This window comes from Phodopus roborovskii, unplaced genomic scaffold (genome assembly GCF_943737965.1).
Source record: "Phodopus roborovskii unplaced genomic scaffold, PHOROB, whole genome shotgun sequence".
NCBI lineage: Eukaryota > Metazoa > Chordata > Mammalia > Rodentia > Cricetidae > Phodopus > Phodopus roborovskii.
In genome coordinates this window covers 12246034-12267543 of record NW_026126433.1, presented here as the reverse complement: position 1 = coordinate 12267543, position 21510 = coordinate 12246034, and the positions used below count along the sequence as shown (strand labels likewise).

Genomic DNA, 21510 nt, shown 5'->3' with positions numbered 1-21510 from the left:
GCCTGACTCCGCTGTAACACATAATAAAGTTGAGAGCATGCAACCAGGCAGCGGGTACTTGGTAGTTGATTTATTTTCAAAATAGAGTGTTATTTTAAGCAATTCAACCATTTCAATTTAATAGACATTTATTGCAACTGGAGACCAGTTAAGAGGTTATTGAGATTTTGTCCAGGTGAAAAATGAAGTACTACATTAAGGCTATGACAGTGCAGATTAAAAAGAAGAAGAAATGGAATGGAAAAGTTTAGAAGATAGGATTCATAGCCTTGAGTTAAGAGTATGAAATTGAAAGTTAAAGATCAGCCCAGGATATGTAAGACATATATAATCCCCCACCCCCAGCAAATGCATGGCTAGTGAAAGACTGGCTGAAATTCCAACTGTACCCAGAGACATCCCTCCTAACATGTTTCTCCTTCCTTATCCTAGAAAATAAGCATCAAGTCTGGACGTTTTGTCTACAAAGCAGACTCTCTTATAGGGGTTTTGATATTATTGTGTTTGTCCTTAAGGGATTTTACCCTACAGGATGATACATAAAATAAATCAAACTGAAATAATATGATAGACTTCAGTAAAAGGAGCCATGGATAGTGTGGCTCTGAGGAAGAGGGTGTAACCTATATTGGAAATGGATGGCATAAGCAACGTTTCTTAGAAGCGTCTTTGTCACTGAAGCCAGGAATGTATCAGTGTGGGTAGTTTTGTGATCACACAGGCAGTGTAGAAGTTGATATCAGGCCACAGGGACATTACTGAGAAGCCTCATGCAGTGATTAGAATCTCCACAGTGTCAGGGTTTAGAAACACCTAAGAGGCAAGGCTCTAGGCATGCATGTGCATGAGGAATTATCTACATTAGGTAAATGAAGATAGAAAAACCTACACTGAATGTGAGTGAGCTGGGGTCCTGGAATGTAAGCAAAGGTAAAGGCTAACAGAGCATTAATATTCATCTTGCTCTGCTCTCTGAATTTAGGAAGAAAGTGCCCAGCTACCTCATGCATGTACTATCCTGACTTCCCACCATGATGAATTGTGAGCCTAAATAAAGCCACTTTCTTATGACAGAAACTAGACACATAACTGATGCAGCCCAGAAGTATGAATGCATGTGTTTCATTTGAGAAATTTCTCCATTTTTATACATGAATCAATGTGCAGAGCCACAGGAAATTTGACATACTGGAAAAGTTAGGATAACAGTGTCAGTCACATGGAGATTGCTGGGTAATGTACACAAAGATTTCTTAGAATTCATGTCTTTCATATGAAAACAAGATGAATTAGCTACACAAAGAACACAACAACTAAGTGTGCCTCAAAAAACTCCATGGATTCTTAAAAGTCAAATGAGGTCAATAACTGATAGATGCAAGACTTCTTATGTTATTTTTAGCATCACATTTATTAATTTATTTATTGTGGATGTTGAGAGGAGAAAGCATGCCACAGTAAAAATTTGGAGGTCAGTGGACAACTTGGAGGAGTTGTTTTTTTTTACTTCTACCACTTGGGTTCTGGGGATAAGACTCAGATCATCACTTTGGGCACAAGTGTCTTTATATTATGAACCATTTTGCCAAACCTGAGAGTTCTTATTTTAAAAGTTTACTAAAAATTAAGTTACTCTCTGGATTTGCTCTATATGAATGAACCAATAGCAATTGGGAATGAACATTAGGAAGAAAAGGACAAGATAGCTGTCTACTCATTGAAGCAATCTGTACCTTGTGAAATACTTTTGGACACCACATCACCATTTGAAATCAGAAAAAAAAAGTTCTTTTCTATGCTTTCTTTGTTAGTCAAATCACTCTGTGAGAACCTTCTCAAAGAAAACTGAATAACATACTATAGCCTATAAACAGACAAAGAAGTGACTGAAAACAGGCCATGTCTAAGTCATCCATTAGCTCAGCTTCCTTTTGCAAGGGAAGTGACCACTGCCTGTGTTTTCAGTGGCCTTGAGGGTTTTTTTTTCTCTCATCCCTCAACATGCTTACAGGCACTTCCCTTTTTTGTGTTTAAGTTTTTTTTGTCCTTTGTAAGCTTCAGACACCTCTGCCTCCTCACTAGACTAAAACAACAGATTGTGTTCCCTTCATATAGAAATGGCAGCAGTAGACATCAACAATACTTGTCAGTTCTTTTATTTTATTAAAGAAAAAAATAAATCATCTCAATGCATCAATTTGGAATTGTACTGCTATCATTATGTCACTGTTCTGAAGAGACTATTTATCTTAATCCACAGCACCTCTAAGCAAAGGTCAACAATTACTATTGGATCTGGTTCTTTAGGAAGAGGTCATAGGCTAAAGGAATTTATCAGATGATAGCCTTGTGGGCACTACTCCTTGCAGATAGAGAACACCAAAAACATTCAGTCTGAAATTACTAAAAACATGCAAAACATGAGATACTTTCTAAAAAATTAACTTTGGAAGGGATCCCCCCCAAAAAAATCCCATTCACCTTTAGAGTTAAAAACACTTGTTTAGGAGATAGAGGTATGGTTCAGCTGGTAGTACTTGCTGAACATGCATGAGGACCTGAGTTTAATCTTAGAATGGACATAAAAATTCATTGGTGATATTGCAAACCTCTAAGTTCACAACCAAGTAGAAAGAGATAGGAATATCCCTGCAACCACATAGCCTGGCTGCACTAGTGAGCTCAAAGTTTAGTGAGAGACAAAATCTCAGTCAGGAGAGCAATTGAAGATTTCCTGAAAATTGGCCCCTGGCTTCCAAATGCATGTCCATTCTCATTCTCTCTCTCTCTCTCTCTCTCTCTCTCTCTCTCTCTCTCTCTCTCTCTCTCTTTCTCTCTCTCTCTCTCTAACACACACACACACACAAACATGCACACACAGCAATATCTACATCCCAAATACAAATACTGATCTCTCTCACATAGGGTGTTTTATGCAGTTTTGCAACTGATTTTCAGAGTTTCAGGGTTAATATGGTAATTGTTGAAAATCTATAAAACAAATAAATCAAGGTTAGATATATTTATGACATCCTAAAATTTCTTTTGCTGTTAGGTCACAAACAATGTTAACAGGGTAGCAATTGCAATCTGAGACTAAAACAATTTACCTGTGTTTGATCTCAGCTGTATCTACATGTGCCTGTGCACAGATGTTTTTCATTATTTAACTGTGGTGTTTTTTCTCCCATTGTACTCACCGCTTTATGGAACTTATATTGGATTACATTTATATGCAAACTTATACTGGATTACAATTTTTGTGTTGACACGTATTCTTAGAAGTACACATGGACCTTGGAAGTTCGTTGCTTCCAACATAATCAATACATCAAGTACCTTGTAATGTAGCCAAAACTCAATTTAATTTCATGTAGGATTTAACTTGTTAGTTCAAAATAGTAAGCAACTCACTTTAAAAGATGGCATTTCTTATGGAACAATCTTGGCCTTGAATTGCTGGATATTTAAGCAATCAAATGATAATATTTGGTTTGTAGTTGTTATTGTCATGATCTCAATTGGCAACAACAACCTTCTGACTTAAAAACTTATCTGAGAAATGAAGACATGGTAGCTACAAATGAGTTAAATTCCACATTCTTGCCACTCTTTCCAAATCTACCACAGAATGCAGGCATGACCTTGGAAAAGCCACTGAAGTATGTTTTCTCTCTCATCTCTTTAAAGATAATAACATCTCCTTATTGTCTCAGCCAGTGAAAAGTGTGAAACCAATAACCATAAAGAACTCATTGTATTTTCTGGAAGCCAGACTGTGTCTGAATGTAGAGTATTTATGAAATAAAGCATGCTTTAAACTTGTACAAAAACAAAGTCGTCATAAAGTGTTTTGAATAAAGAAACTACAAAAGCTCGTAAATCATATTTCAATACTTATTTTTTCTAAGGTACTCCTGTGTCCTCCAGATCCCTATGTTATTAGTTTGAATGAAAAACCTGAAGGAAATTTTATGTTCTTGAACTTAGCATTCAGCTGTAGCTTCCCATGAAATACTTATCTTCTACTTTAAGCACTGGATTTACTTCTCCTAATGTGGGATTTGCATTTGTTCTAAGATTACAAATAACAATTATGCCAAAGCAATTACTCTTAACCTCAATTTGTAGCTCTCACTTGCAGCAGGACACTTTCATCTGTTCCATTTATTTCCATTCTCATTTTGGCCTGGAGGTATTTCTAAATAAATCAATCACAGTAGATGTTGGAACAAGTCTGTTGAATAACACCTAGGCTGACTAAACAGACTGTGTGGAGAATAGAGAAAATTATAACTATGATGCAAGTGAAAAAGAAAGCATATTTCCATAGTCAGGTATCTGAGTAAATCAAGAGAAAAAGCATTTGCCCCGAAGTATCTAGAGAGGCCTCTGTCCTTCCATTCATCGTTGTAAGAACAGAGATAGCATTTTACGTAGAAAAGATAAAATACACCGTTTGTTCTATAAAGAACATGTTTTGTCCTTGCAAGGAGGCTTAGTTGAGTTCCTTATATCTGGGCCCGGTAGTTGGAAGATTTTATGAATTCCATCCAGTCCCCCTGGACCAATTTTTCTTTGCCTACTAGGTCCCCAAAGGTACTTATAAGAGAACCACTCACAGACAATATATTTATATAGAACCATTTGGCTAATGGCTTGGGCTTATTACTGGCTAGGTCTCTCTTTTATACATTAACCCACTTCTACTAATCTGTGAATCACAATGTGGCTTTGGCTTAGTAGTGATGCCCTGCCATCTTGCTGTACCTCTTCCCCAACAGCTACTTTGCATCTCCCCTACTCCACCTTATCTCTCTATCTCTGCTCAGATTTCCTTTCAGGATTTACTCTGGTTAGATATTGTCCAAAATAGCTTTATAAATCAAATGGTTTTAGTTTTCCTTAGTTATGACAATAGATAAATTCGATATAAAACTAGACACAAATAGGATAGATGATGGATTATTTTCTTTAAATTGTGCCAAATGTAAAAGAACTAAATATTGTAACTATAATTCTTGTTTGATAACTGTTTTGTTACATGTAATTTTATTATGTTAAAGTTAAAGCCTCCCTCTTTTATTTAGACAGAAAATGGGAAAATTTGTGGGATGTCCTTCTATATGCTGTGAATATATGTTCTTTTTATTGCTTGATTAATAAGCGGTAGATGGGACAAGAGGGAAAGGGGAGACAGAAACTGGTTTATAAAAGCATTCAACTACAGTGCCAGATGTCTACACCAGTAGTTCCAGGAGGTTCTGATACATTCTTCTGACCTCCAATGACACTGAACTTTTGTGTTTTATGCACAAACATATGAAGAAGCATATGAGCTTACACATACACACACACACACACACACACACACACACACACACACACATACACTGAGAGGGAGAAGGAGAGGGAGAGAAAGGGAGACAGAGAGAGTTATAAATAAGGGGGGAGCCCTTAAACAACCAAAAAGGTGGTTTGGGGCACACAATGGCTCATTGGTTAGGATTTCTTGCTTTTTTGATTTTACAGAAGACAACAGTTTTTGTTCCTTATACCTGCATAACAGTTCACAACTGCTGTAATGTGAGTTCAATGAAAGAAAAAAAAAAACTGATGGGAGATGCCATTATGTATATATGTTTCTCATACTGGTTAATGAATAAAGCACTCTTGGCCAATAGGAAAGGAGGATAGGAGGGACTAGGAGACAAGGAGGAAAGAGGAAGTAGTAAGTAAGGAGTCAAGAGTCTGGGGAGACAAGACGCTGGCCCCTTTCCCCGGTAAGAAGACCGTGTGGAAATACATAGAAATGGGTTAATACTTAAGAGAGAGCTAGCCGATAAGAAACTAGTACCTAGCCAACAGAATTATATCAAATACAGAGTCTCTGTGTATTAATTGGGGCTGGCGCGGTGGCGGGACCAGACCAGGCAGCAGGTGGAAAAACCCTACTCCTTACATATGGCGCCCATGTGGCTAATAAGAACTTCCACTTAAAACTTAACAAAAGCTTAAAAAAGGGTTTTAGAAACAAAAGAACAGAGACAAGCAAGGTTTATTTGTAACAGCATTTTTCTGGATTGCACTCTGTTTTGTGTGAGACAAGCAAAAATTTCCTCGGCTCCTTTAAGGGAAGATTCCTGACCAGCATAAGGGGCAAAAAAACGCATGGCTTTAAAAAAGCACTGCTAACAATGTATTGGTGTGTATGAGAGATGGCGATGGCAGTGACCACATGTCCAAGCCGGCAGCATGCCTGTTGGACGGCAGCATTGACCAGAGCAGTGACCACAGCTTTCATTGCTGGCAGTAAATGTACCTACCGCCATCTTTGGTAAACCATGGCAGGAACAACTATGACTTTCATTTCAGCAATGTTGTTATACCAGATAAAAGACTCGTGGCTACAAAAAGATAAAGATTTACATTAAAGACATATTCATATTAAGAAAACCTCTAAAGATTTACAGTGTGTTTTAAAATATACGAAGGCTTGGGAGAGAAAAGAAATACAATGGTTTTAAAAAGAGAGTGAGGAGCTGGGTGTGGTGGCACATGCCTTTAATCCCAGCACTCGGGAAGACAGAGGCAAGCAGATCTGTGTGACTGCAAAGTAAATCTGGTATGCAGAGTAAATTCCAGGACAGATAAAAGTTACACAGAGAAACCCTGTCTCAAATAATGGAAAAATAGAATTAAAAGAAACAGAGTAATAATAAAGCCACATAAAGATGGAAAGCTCAGAAAAAATATGGATACTGTACGGTGTTATATTGTCTTTGTAGCTTTTGACTGCTGAGGAATTAACTGTTATAACAAATGCTGCTAGATTAATTAAATTTATATATTTTAAAAATGCTTTGACTCAAAAATTTAAGTCTAAGGACAAGTTACTGGGGAAAAGGATTTCTATTTTTGTTTCCACAGAAAATGAAAAGCTGTGGATTCCTTCCAGACTAATGTGGTTTGAACAAGCCAGACCCCCTTAAACAGAGTACGAGGTGATTCTACATTCAAAACAGCTGGACAAAGTAGCCATGCAGACTACAGCCAGGATTTCTGCATCTTCTTAGGATCCCCATGACAGTGTCCATTATCAGCAGGAAGTACTTTGGAAAGAAATTCCCAAATATTGTGTATAAATGTTTGTTTTCATTTAAATAGTCTTGGTTTTGAATGGTTAATGATCACAACCAATATTCTTTTTAAAGGTAAAAAGGGGATTATGGTATAGAAATGGATACTTTGTTTTGGAATGGATTTTCATTTAGTGATACAATTTATGGTCAATGTTGTGATGTGTATATTCTCCTTTTGTTTAGGTATTGTGTTTATATAGCTCATTTAAAAATGTAATGTATAATTTAGTACAGATTTTAGATAGTTACCTATAATACTAAAAACTTATAGCTAGGTGAGTTAGGTTTTCTAGATATATAGAGATGTTTTTGAGATATATAGGAATTCTTCAAACCTTTCAAAGACCTACAGAATATGGCATTTAAAATGGTTTAGGGTTTTTCTTGACAGTGAGAAATAACTGCTCCTGGCAACATCACCGGCATCAGAAAAGAAGATGGACTTTGAAGAAAAGCGTTATGGAGTTTGCTTTCAATATGGTAAGACTAGCCATTTGGACAAGATACTGCTCTTGTCTGGACTGTTGGACTTTATGCTCTATAAACTGGACATGCAGGATCCACAGAAAAGTGACTGCTGATTCAAGATGGACATTGCTACAGAGTTCCTGCTTCATGGAAGAGTCTGCCAGACAGTCTGCAGGACACAGAGAAAAATGACTGACAAACTGCTAATACAAGAAGACAGTTTACAGTTTCCTACTTAGCTGAAGAGTCTGCTAGACACACTATGGTCTATGGGCTGAAGATGGAAGATTACAGAAGAACTTCAGGCGATTGACAAGGCGAGATGTCTCTGTCATTTCTAGAGTTTATATATTATCCTTCTGTGGTCTTTGAAGGTGTTGAAGACAGATAGTTATGGTTATAGTTTTCCTTAGTTAGGCTTAAAGATAAGTTATGTATAGGACTATAGACTCACAAAGATAGGATAGATGATGGAATGTTTTCTTAAATCTTACTAAATGTTAATGGACTAAATATTAACTGTGATTCTTATTGGATAACTGTTGTGTTATATATTTTACTATGTTAAGGTTAAAACTCTTTTCATTTAGATAGAAAAGAGGACACGATGGGGATGCCAATATGTATATATGTTTCTCATACTGGTTAATGAATAAAGTACTGTTGGCCAGTAGGAAAGGAAGATAGGAAGGACTAGGAGACAAGGAGGAAAGAGGAAGTAGTAAGTAAGGAGTAAAAATGCAGAATCTGGGGAGACAAGATGCTGTCCCCTTTCCCCAGTAAGAAGACCATGTGGAAATACATAGAAATGGGTTAATACATAAGACAGAGCTAGCCGATAAGAAACCAGTACCTGGCCAACAGAATTATATCAAATACAGAGTCTCTGTGTATTAATTGGGGCTGGCGTGGTGGGACCAGACCAGGCAGCAGGCGGAAAAACCCTACTCCTTACAAAAATACAAACAAAAAATTCAGAAATGAAGGAAAAGACAAACCAACTATTGTAAGAAACTATTCAACCAGTGTATGGTTTGAAAGCTGAAATAGAGACAAAACAAAACAGTGTGAGGGAATGCTGGAAATAGAAAAGCTGGGGAGACAGTCAGGTCAGGAAATACAGTGCAAGCATAAACAACAGAATACTAGAGATGGAAGAAAAAATCTCAGGTGATGAAGGCATACTAGGAGAAATAGATACATCTACCAAAGAAAATCTTAAGTCCAACAAATCCCTAATACACAATATCCAGGAAATATGGGATACCATGAAAAGACCAAATCTAAGAATAATAGGTATAAAAGAAGATGAAGAAACCTAACTCAAAGGTACAGAAAACTCATTCAACAAAATCATAGAAGAAAACTTTCCCAACCTAAAGAAAGACATGCCAATGAAAGTACAAGAAACTTACAGAACACCAAATAGAGTAGACCACAAAAGAAAGTCCCCTTGTCACATAATATTCAAAACAGAAAACATACAGAATAAAGAAAGAATATTAAGAGCAGCAAAGGAAAAAGGCCAAGTAACATATAAAGGCAAGCCTATCAGAAATATACCTGACTTCTTCATGGGAACTCTGAAAGCCAGAAGGTCCTGGATAGATATTCTACCAACACTAAGAGCCAGCCGTGACTACTATACTCAGCAAAGATTTCAGTCACTATAGAAGAAAAATCCAAGATACTCCATAACAAAACCAGATTTAAACAACACATATCCACTAATTCAGCCCAACACAAAGTCCTGGAAGGAAAATGCCATCCCAAGGAAGTTAACTACAATCACAAAATCATGGGCAATAGATAATCCCACTTTACCAACAGCCAAAAGAAAAATGGGGGGAAACTCACACATAATACAACCACCAACAACAAATCCAAAACAAACAAAAATTAACAATCAATGGTCATTGATATCCCTCAATATTAATGGTCTTAAGTCACCTATAAAAGACACTAACAGAAAGCATATGAAGACAGAATCTATCCTTCTGGTGCATACAATAAACACACCTCAACTTCAAATACAGATTGTACCTCAGTGTTAAGGTTTGGAAAAAAAATTTCCAATCAAATGGACCCAAGAAACAAGCAAGTGTAGCTATCCTAATATCTAACAAATTATACTACAAACTAAAATCAATCAAATGAGATTAAGAAGGTCATTTCATATTCATCACAGGAGAAATCCATCAAAATGAAATCCCAATTCTGAACATCTATGCTCCAAATAAAAAGGCATCCATGTTCATAAAAGAAACATTACTGAAACTCAAGTCACACATAAAACCTCACGCACTCAATAGTGGGAGACTTCACCACCCCAATCTCCTCACCAGATAGGACCACCAGACTGAAACTTAACAAAGAAACAAAGGAACTAACAGAAGTTATGACCTAATTGTTTTTAATAGAAATCTATAGAACATTTCTTCCAAGTACAAAATAACATACCTTCTTCTCAGTGCCACATGGAACTTTCTCTAAAATTTGACAAGATACTGTGTAATATACTAAACCTCAGTAGGTACCAAAAAAAAAAAAAAATGGAATATCGCCCTATATTTTATCAGAACACCATGCTTTAAAGTTAGAATTCAACAACAACACAAATTGTAGAAACCATAAGATCTTATAGAAATTGAACAATAAACAATTGCAACAATCCTGGGTCAAGAAAGAAATAAAAAGGAAAATAAAGACTTCCTAGATTGGTATCTCTTTTCTTGTTTTCCTCTATTCTTACTCTGTTTCAATCTGCCTGTTACATCATGCCCATCTCTCACATAATAGAAGAAGGCATTATAGTTTTAAGGACACATCTTTCACTAGGGAAATACCAAGAAATCTATAAAGATGAACCCAACTAGCAATCTAAGCAATATTGGAGAGGCTATTAATGCCCTTCCACAATAATGAGATTGATGACTACCTTATATTACATCCTAGAGACTTCATCTAGTAGCTGATGGAAGAAGAAGCAGACACCTAGAGCTAAACACTAGCTGAACTCCTGGAATCTAGTTACAGAGAGGGAGGGAGTGATGAGCAAGGGGTCAAGACCAGGCTAGAATACCCATAGAATCAGCTGACCTGAACAATGTGGAGCTCTTACACCCCAGTCTGATAGCTGGGAAACCAGCATGAGATAAACCAAAACTCCCTGAATTTGGGTTCTAGTTAGGAGGACTGGTCAGTCTATTGGACCTACAGTAAAGGATAAGTATTCCTAGGATATGAATGGACTTTGGGAGCCCATTCCACATAGAGGGATACTTTCTAAGCCTAGAAACATGGGGAAGGGCCTAGGCCCTGCCCCAACTGATATGATAGACTTTGAAGACCCCCATGGAAAGCCTCACCCTCCCTGAGGAGCAGAAAGGGGATAAGCTCCTGTTAGATAGGGGTTATAGTGGAAGATGGGAAGGTGAGGGAACTGGGATTGACATGTAAAACAACTTTGTCTCAATATTAAATAAAAGAAAATGGGGGAATAAAAAGACTAGAATTCAATGAGAATGAAGATACAATACATCCACACTTACAGGACACTGAAATCAGTGCTAAGTGTCCACATGAAGAAACTAGAGGATAGTTACATTAGAGATTAGCAGCACAGCTGAAAGCTCTAGCACAAAAAGAAGCAAACTCACTTCAGAGGAATAGACACCAGGATATAATCAAATTGATGTCTGAAATCAATAAAATAAAAACTAGAAAAACAATACAAAGAATCAATGCAAAAAGAAGTTGGTTCTTCAAGAAAATCAGCAAGATAGACAAACCTTTATCTAAATGAACAAAAAGGCAGAGAGAAAACATGTAAAATAACAAAATCAGAAATGAAAAGGGGGACAACAGTGGTGACTGAGGAAATCCAAAGAATTTTCAGGCCATACTTTGAAAACATGTACTCTACCAAATTCAAAATTATAAAGAAAATGGACAATTTTCTGGATAGATATCACTTACTGAAATCAAATCAAGAACAGGTAAGAAACTTAGATAGACCTATAATCACTAATGAAATCTAGTCTCTCAACCAAAAAAGGTTCAGGGCCAGATGGTTTTAGTGCAGAATTCTACCAAAAATTCAAAGAACAGCTGATACCAATACTCATCAAAGAGTTCCACACCATACAAGCAGACGAGTCATTGCCAAACTCTTTACAAGGCTTCAATTACCTTGGTAACCAAGCCACACACAGACACAATTAAGAAAGAGAACTACACAACAATATCCCTCATGAACATTAACACAAAAATACTCAATAAAATACTGGCAAATCAAATCCAAGAACACATTAGAAAAATCAACCACTTTGATCAAGTAGACTTCCTCCCAGGGATGCAGGGATCATTCAACATACAAAATTCCATCAATGTAATCCACCATCTAAACAAACCAAAAAAGAAAACCTCATGACCATCTCACTAGATATTGAAAAAAAATGACAAAATCCAACACCCCTTCATGATAAAGGTCTTAGAGAGCACAGGGATAACAGGCACATACCTAAACATAGTAAAAGCAATATACAGCAAACCAACAGCCAACATAAAACTAAATGGAAAGAAACTCAATGTGATTTCTCTCAAAAAAGAAAGAAGAAAATGCTCTCCACTCTTTCTATATCTCTTCAATATTGTACTTGGAGTTCTAGCTAGAGCAATGAGACAACAAAAGGCAATCAAGGGGATACAAATTGGAAAAGAAGTAAAATATTCACTATATACAGATGATACGATAGTTTACATAAATGACTCAAAAACTCTACCAGGGACCTCCTACAGCTGATGAATGCTTTCAGCAAACTCAAAAAGAAAGAAAGAAAGAAAGAAAGAAAGAAAGAAAGAAATCAGAGCCCTACTAAATACAGATGATAAATGGGCTGTGAAAGAGATCAGAGAAGCAGTGCCATTTACAATAGCCATAAAGCCACAAACAACATAAAATATCTTGGGGTAATGCTTAACAAACAAGGGAAAGATCTATATAGCAAGAACGTTGAGTCCTTAAAGAAAGAAATTAAAGATATCAGAAAATGGAAAGATCCCCTATGCTCTTGGCTAGATAGGATCAACATAGTAAAAATGGCAATCTTGCCAAAAAGCATTCTACAGATTAAATACATTCCCCATCAAAATAACAGAACAATTTTTAACCAAACTTGAAAGAAAAATACTCAACTTTATAAGGAAAAATAAAAGACCCAGGATAGTCCATACTACCCTGTATAATAAAGGAACATTTGGAGGTATCACCATCCCTGACTTTAGTCCTGAAAATAGCTTGGTATTGGCACAAAAAAATACACCAGTAGACCAATGGAATCCAATTGAAAACCCTGATATAAATACACATACCTACAAACACATGATTTTGTACAAATAAGCTAAAATTATACATTATACAATAGAAAACATAAATAATCTTAAATAAATGGTGCTGGTATAAGTGGATTGTGGTGTATAGAAGACTGAAGATAGATTCATGTCTATCACCACGTGCAAAATTCAAGTTCAAATGGATCAAATACCTCAACATAATCCAATGACACTGATCCTCTTAGAAGAGAAATTAGGAGGTCCCCTTGAAAAAAAATTGGTATAGGATACTGCTTCCTGAACATAACACCAGTAGCACAGATACTGAGATCTACAATTAATAAACAGGATCTTCTGAAACTGAGAAGCTTCTGTAAGGTAAAGGACACAGTCAACAAAACAAGAAGGCAAGTACAGAATGGGAAAGATATGTATTCACCAACCCGATAACTGATAGAGGGATGATTTCCAAAATATACAAAGAATGTAAGAAGCTAGTTACCAAAAAAAAAAAAAAGGAAAACCAAATAATTCAATTAAAAAGTAGGGTACAGGTCTGAATAGAGGATTCTCAATAGATGAATCTAAAAAGGCTGAAAGACACTTAAAGTGCTCAACATCCTTAGCCATCAAGGAAATGCAAGTCAAAACAACTCTGAGATAGTATCTTACTCCTGTCAGAAGGGCTAAAATCAAAAACACCAATGACAGATTATGCTGGAGAGGATGTGAAGATGGGGGAGCTCTCTCCACTGCTGGTGGGAGTGCAAGCTCATACAGCCACTTTGGAAATCAATATGGTGATTCCTCAGGAAAATGGGTATCTGTCTATCTCAAGATCCAGTAATTCCACTCTTAGGCATATACCACAAAATGCACATTTATAAATAAGAACATCTGCTCAAAAATGTTCATATCAGCATTATTTGTAATAGCTAGAATCTGGAAGCAACCTAAATGCCCCTCAACTGAAGAATGGATAAAGAAAATATAGTACATTTATACAATGGAGTACTACTCAGCGAAAAAAAAAGGGGGGGGAGTCTTGAAATTCTCAGGCAAATGGATGGAACTTGAAGAAACCATCCTGAGTGAGGTAACCCAGTCACAAAAAGAGGAACATGGTATGTACTCACTCATAGACATAGAGCAAAGGATTACCAGCCTACAATCCACACTGCCAGAGAAGCTAGGAAACAAGAAGGACCCTAAGAGAGAAATACATGGTCCCCCAGAGGAGGGAAAAGGGACATGATCACCTGAGCAAATTGGGAGCATGGGGGCATGGAGTTGGAGAAAGATAAAGAGAAAGGTTTGAAAGGAGTAGATAGGAGGATATGAGGGAACAGGAAGTTTGTATCAGGGGAAGAATTGAGGGGAGCAGGAAAAGAGATATAGTAAAGGGAGCCATGATAGGTTTAAAAAGAAATCTGACACGAGGGTAATTTCCAGAAATCTACAAGGATGACATCAACTAATAATCAAAGCAATAGTGGAGAGGCTACCTTAAATGCCCTTCCCAGATAATGAGATTGATGACTACCTTATATGCCATCCTAGAGTCTTCATCCAGTTGCTGATGGAAACAGGAAGCAGACACCCATAGCTAAACACTAAGCAGAAATTCTGGAATCCAGTTGCAGTGAAGGGGAAACCCACAGAAATAGCTGACCTGAACAAGGGAGAGCCCATAGACCAGACTGATAGCTGGGAAGCCATCATAGGACCAACCCAGATTCCCTGAGCATGGCTGCCAGTTAGGAGACCTGGGCAATCTAAGGGGGCATCAAGTAGTGGATCAGTATTCATCCCTATTACAGTAATGGACTTTTGGAGCCCATTCCACAAAGTAATAAATACTCTCTCAGTCTAGATGTACACGGGAAGGCCTAGGCCCTTCTCCAAATGACATGCCAGACTTTTAAGATCCCTTATGGAAGGCATTAGCATCCCTGGCGAGCAGAATGGGGATGGGATAGGGGGTTCATGGGAGGGACAGGATAGGAGGGGAGGGAGAAGAAACTTGAATTGACATGTAAAACAAATTTGTTTCTAATTTAAATAAAATGAATATAAAGAAATTTAAAGAAAAAACAAAATTTAAAAAAAATTAAAAAAAAATAATAATAAGGCTCTTCTCACACCCTGGTTAAGAGCCAATCCCTCCTTCAAGAACAGATCAGATTGTTATTGTTATTAATATTATTATTATTACTATTATTATTATTGTGTTAATGGTTCTGCTTTCTGCCATTGTCAAGATAATTCACCTTTTTAAAGTAAACTACCATAATGACAAAGAGGAAGTGGTAATATTTTGACCAAATGCAAGTTTCATTTAATATAAAAGTCTCAAAATTTTCTATGTACTGTGACCTATTAACAAAGAAGCAATTCTTTAGTTTGGCTTCAAGTAACTATTTCAATCAACCATAAAATTTTTTAAAAAGTCTATTGCGTATATTTTCTCAATATTTCAGATTAATATTCTTCCTTGCTGAAGATATAGACTCATAAGTATCTATTCACAATTATGATGTGATATGTATTTTATGTTAAGTAAGCACAGTAATGATGCTTATCCTCAAAGGCTTCGTGCAGAATTCATCACCACTTAATGCAATTACAACCCTGAGAAGAACAGTAAAGTTTTTAGGTAACTATCACAATTGCATATGCTACTTGGTTACTTTCTAAAGTTAGTTTTCTAAATTGGTATTATGTTCACAATATGAATATTATGGAAAATAAAAACATATGGAAAAAGTAATTGTCTTAATTGGAGAAAAAGTTGGTAAATTTCCTTCCCAATGATTTCCAATATTATTTTATGATAGATTTATAATTTATTGTGCATGCCTGTGAGTGTACACGTTTGTGTGGTTCATATGACCCTGTGTGCATGTGTTCAGCTCAGTTTGACTGTGTGGTATTTTCTTCTGTTCTTCGTTTTGGTTTCTGACAGTCTTTTATTAAACCTAAATATCAAGAATGCCTAGACTAGTTGACCAGAACTCTGAGTATACTCCTGTCTGTGTCTCTCATAGTTGTGGCTGGCCTCATCTGTTTTGTTTATTTTGACATTGGTGCTAGAAGTCTCAACTCAAGTGTCTTATATTTTCATATCAAGCACATTCCCAAATGAACCATCTCTTTCTTCCCTGAAGCCAATAATTATGTTAATTACACAATTATCTGTTTATTCTGCTGTACTCAGATTGATGCCTTGCCTAACTGTTATCAGAGAAGCTTCATTGAGCCACTAATGGAAACATATACAAAGAACCATGCCAAACATTAGCTGGAGCTCTGGGAATCTTATGGAATATGGAGATGAAGAATTTGTCAAGCCACCACAAGATAACCCACAGAACCAACTAAACTGGGCTCATAAGGGCTCACAGAGACTCAACCCCCAACCAGCAACCCAGCATTGGAATGACCTAGGCCCTGTGTACAGTGTTCTGGTTGTGTAGCTTGGTCTTCTGGTTCGACTCCTAGCAATGAAAGTAGGGCTGTATGTAGCTGTGTTGCCTGCTTTGGAGACCAATTCCTTCTACTGGATGGTCTTATCCATCCTTTCAATAGAAGAGGAGGCACCTAGTCTCCCTGCAACTTGATATGTCATTGCTGGCTGATATCCATGGGACATTCACTTGTAACCTAATAGGAACAGAGGAGAAATGGATGGGGCCAGGAGATGTTAAAGGGAGGTGAGGTGAAACTGAGAAGAGGAGAGGGAGGGGAAACTTTGGTTTGTAAAATAAATAAATAAGAACAAAGAAATTATTTGTTGAATTTCATACCTGCTTATCTAAAGGCTCTGAAATACTTTCCAAGTTTTGAATACATAGTACAGACAAAAAATATAGTTTACATGTATCATTATTTATCCCTTTTATGAATGATTAAGTACATTTTACAGTAGATTAAAGTAAATTGGCATAGCAGTAGTCTCCTACTTTGAGTATGACCATATTGTACATTACTGTGTTCCATAGAAGTGAGCCTCATGCACATACCAGTTCAGGCAGCCCTGTTCTCCTTCTTTAACTTAGGGAAAGGCATTCACAACCTGGGAAACTATATTTTCTGCGATGTATATTAACTGTAACTAAAATATGTGAAGTTGGACTATATGGGGTTGCATGTGCACACTTGAAAATGTGTGATTTTAGTTTTCAGGTTGAAGGTATATGATGTTCCTGGCCTGTTGTTTGAACAATAGTGTTCGGCCAACAGTTACCTTACTTTCATTATTCTGCACTGGAACAAACAGAATATTTTCACCCTTTCTAAAAAAAGTTTAAATGAGGAGCTTCCCAGAAGGTAACCAATGCAGTAGAGAAAGGATATCACATCTGCAAGGAGCTGCTTTCTACAAATGCAAATGGTGTTGTTCTTATTCGTCCTAGAGTTGTTGTTTTAAAACTACTAGTAATTTATTTTATCACACATATGTAAAAATAGAGTGAATCATAGTAGCAATAACTAGTGATCATTAGTAACAATAAAGATTTAAACACTGAAGACACTTATTTTAAAATTTCAGAATGTTGTTATAAGCCACAGGATTAAAAAGACTTTTGTATGAACATTTCCTTCTATAATTTGCATTAATAAACTTAATAAATCTCCATACACATGGGAATTTGTGCTAAATATGTTATCATTATTATTATCATAGAGTCTAATCTCTCAACATATGCAAATAATATAGAAAAGAATAATATTTAATAAATTTGACTTTAATAACCAAAAACATGGTTAAAGAAAGAAATGCTATAAGAACAATGAGTGAAAAATTCCTCTTCCCAAAGTGTCATGACCCTGCATATCTAGAAGTTGACCACTTTGATAGGGGTGTATCAAAAGACACTACAATGCTTTTGTAATAACCCTGTCATGGTTATTGCGAGCATCATCTCCATTAGCTCCACTGATAACATCCTTTTGGTATTTCCTTCTTATGTGTGGGGCAAATGGCAGATGAGCCCCATGCACCCCATTCTTCACTAGGCATAAGCTTTTCACATTAACTCCCTGTATATATTTCGGGAGGTCAAGACAACAGCATTTTCTTTCTTTTTATTTATTTATTTATTTTTCTTATTTTACATATCAATCCCAATTCCCTCTCCCTCCCTTTCTCCCTCTCATGCCCCCTGGTCACCCTCCCATCTCATTCCCCCACCACTGCACAGGGAGGGTGATGCCTTCCAGGAGGGATCATCAAAATCTGTCAAGTAGTTTGGAGTAGGGACTAGGCCCTCCTTCCTGCCTCTAGGTTAAAGGAGTATCCCTCCATGGGGAAGTGCCCCCAAAGTCCTTTTGTGCACCAGGGATACATCCTGGTTCCATTGTCAGAGGTCCCATAGGCTGCCTAGGCCTTCTAACTGAGGCCCATGTTCAGAGGTTCTGATTCGGTCCAATGCTGGTTTCCCAGCTATCAGTCTGGGGGTCCATTATCTCCCCCTTGCTCAGGTCAGGTGTCTCTGTAGGTTTCTGTAGCCTGGTATTGTAACTATTTTCTTATCACTCCTCCCTCTCTGACAGTAGCATTTTCTAATATATGCATCTTGCTCTGAATCTGATTTTTTTTAATTGTGGGAAAATGTTATGTATGTCACAATACAATTTTATTTTCATAAATGGCTATTAAATTGCTTTGTAAAATACCCAGCTCCTCTAGCATGTGTCAGTTGTAAGGGTTAGTAGGTATGACAAGATTCTAGAAGTAGAACTTTACTGATGATTTTCTACATTATATCCATGCCATTAATTAGACAATGGGTATTTTAAATGTCAGCAGAAAATTCCATGGAAGGTCTTTTGTCCAATCTTGTTATTCAAAGTTTCAGAATTGTGAATTCAATTTCCCTTTTAAGGATTAAATTTGGGTCTGTAACTTAGCAAGTAAATAAAAACAGATTACTATATTAACTAAAATTACTTTTAAAGTAATAAAATCATTGCATGACCTGGGCTGGTGACATTGATGTGTGAAACAAAAGGCATTCTTGAGTTCCCAACACTTGGGTTGAGGTCAGAGGCTGAGGTGAGCAGAGGGTTCTGGATTATTGGAGAGGAGGCACTTGAGGGAACAGAACCTTTGCAGTTTGAGTGAGATGGAATATTGAAGCTTTGGATCCCCAGGAGTGGTATGATTGTAATGTTAGCATAATGAGAGTTTGAAATAAATTATTGTGTATTCATTTTACTCAATTTCATTAGCAGTCTCAGAAAGGAATTAAAGATTCTAATACTTAATTTTTCAAATCAAGGACTTTTTAAGGCACACAGTTATTAGATAATGTTAGACACAAGTGTACAAACTCACATTCTACACAATCTTTTTCTTTGCCAATGCCACTGAGTGTACCACAGTTTATTTTAACAAGCAGAGCCTGTTATTGAAAATGGATTCAGAAGATGCAAATTAGGACAAGGGAAGTAACAGGCTTCCTCCTAAAATTTCCATTATTATAATACCATTTAGGTTTAGGATAAAGAAGAGGAAATTTGGCAAATTAAAATACATATTTAAACCTATTCAAGTCCATGTTTTTCACAAAACTCAGTTAAATTATTAGCTTTAGTGATGTGGACAAATACTATTTCTAAGTTAATTTGCAAAATTACCTGATTTATTAATTACTCTCAGAAAGGTGATCCTGCTGTACATTTTGACTATTTTTTTTTTAGAAAGGAAAGCTTGAATTCAGAGGCCCAGTCATTTTCTTTTTATTTTGCACATACTTTTATTACATGCTTTAGAATCCTACGGTCCATCAAATTTAAGGGTGGATGACAGGACTCAGTTTTCCTTGACAAAATTATAAAGTTCCATTTTATATTTTGCTTGGACAAATAGGCACATGTAGATATTTTAGTTCAGTGACGATGTTGCTAGTCAACCAGCATATACAATGCAGTATATGTGGGCTAGGAATGTGACTGTGCATGCTGTAGTGGCACAAAGCAGGCTACAAAATGTGAACACTTTCCTTCACATGGAATGTCTTGAGTCACCATTATGAGTTACAGCAGTTGGAGTCCTCATGATACAAATGAGTGAGTATGAAATTCTATAAACAAGAACATTTTATACATAATTCAAGAAAGAGCTAAAAAGTGTATGGAGTTTTGCTACTTATTCATACCTTTTCATATCACCTTTTCCCTTCATTGAGACTTAAAATAAATTTATAAACAAGTCCTGTTAGAAGTCCTTTCTTTTCTGTCAGCCTATGGATTAGTGTTATAATACAGCAACCACCCCTGAGTCAGGGTGACCTGCTGATGGATCTCAGCAGTGAATCAGCCATTCACTGATGGACACTTAAAGCACCATACCTTTGACATAAAACAAATCAGTGTGCAAGAACCAAACATTACACGACTAAGCTGTTTGATTATGTTCTAAAGATGTGATGCCACAGAAGGGAACACAAGTATTTTGTGTTCTGATTCATCTGCAAATACATTTTGTCTTAGAGATGTGATCTGAGTTAGATAAGAAAGAATAGGTTTAGAAACACCCATTGATGGAGAATGACATTTTTGTAAGAAGAAATTTATTATTATTATTATTTTGGGGGGCTTTTTTGAGATAGGGTTTCTCTGTATGCTTTGGAGCCTGTCCTGGAACTATCTCTGTAGACCAGGCTGGCCTCAAACTCATAGAGATCCACCTGCCTCTACTTCCTGAGTGCTGGGATTAAAGATGTGCCACCAAAACTTGCCTAAGAAGGATAATTTTACTCAATTATTTAATCATAACCAGGGTCAAGCTGGTCAAGCACTAAGCTTGGACCATTGAGACTTGTGACTAAAAGTGCATAACTTCCTAACCTGCATCAAGTTTAACCTCCCAGATCTTTTTGACAAGTATTCTAGCTGAGCAGACAACACTACCTGTTGGTGGGTAATAAGCTTAACATAAATGTTACATGATACTGGGAACTTTATTATTATTTTACTGTCATTGTACCTCCATTTTAAGGTGAGAATTCATGTAACCCGTGAACGAATTGCTAACAAATACTCAACCAAAGGTGAGAATATGCACTTTAAATCCCAGCATGAGAGACAACAGATTTGTATCTATCTTTATCTCTGTGTTGAGCATCAATGAAATATGATAATACATACACCCACCCTGAGTCTGACTGAACATCAATGGAATTGGCAATCAACTGAATTAAATGTAGTGTTTTCATTTCCTTTGTCCTAGCCCTATTTAATCAGATGACACTTTAGCGAATCAATAGCTTACATAGGTTCACCAGAGGTTAATTCATGGACAGTTCACATATTCTACAAAGGTAGATCAATCATTAAAATATTTTAGAACCTCTTCAGAAAAGTGACAAAGTTGAATTCAGAAGAAGAACTAAAAACCTTGATTAAATTTAATAGTGCAATAGAGAATTGGATATGATTTAGACTACAGCCACTGGTATTAGAAATCAGAACAAAGGATAATGGTTTTATTAACTATTTTCTTAATTAAAATTATGAAACAACAGTTGTTTTTGTTTGTGTGTTTGTTTTGAGTGAAGCT

At 36.6% G+C, this 21510-nt stretch overlaps 1 protein-coding gene across 8 annotated transcripts in view; it reads right to left on the bottom strand.

Annotated features, from left to right (window-relative positions):
• Nlgn1 (neuroligin 1) overlaps nucleotides 1-21510 on the bottom strand; it is an 884178-nt gene that overhangs the window by 86298 nt on the left and 776370 nt on the right. The gene's annotated exons all lie outside the window — the stretch shown is intronic.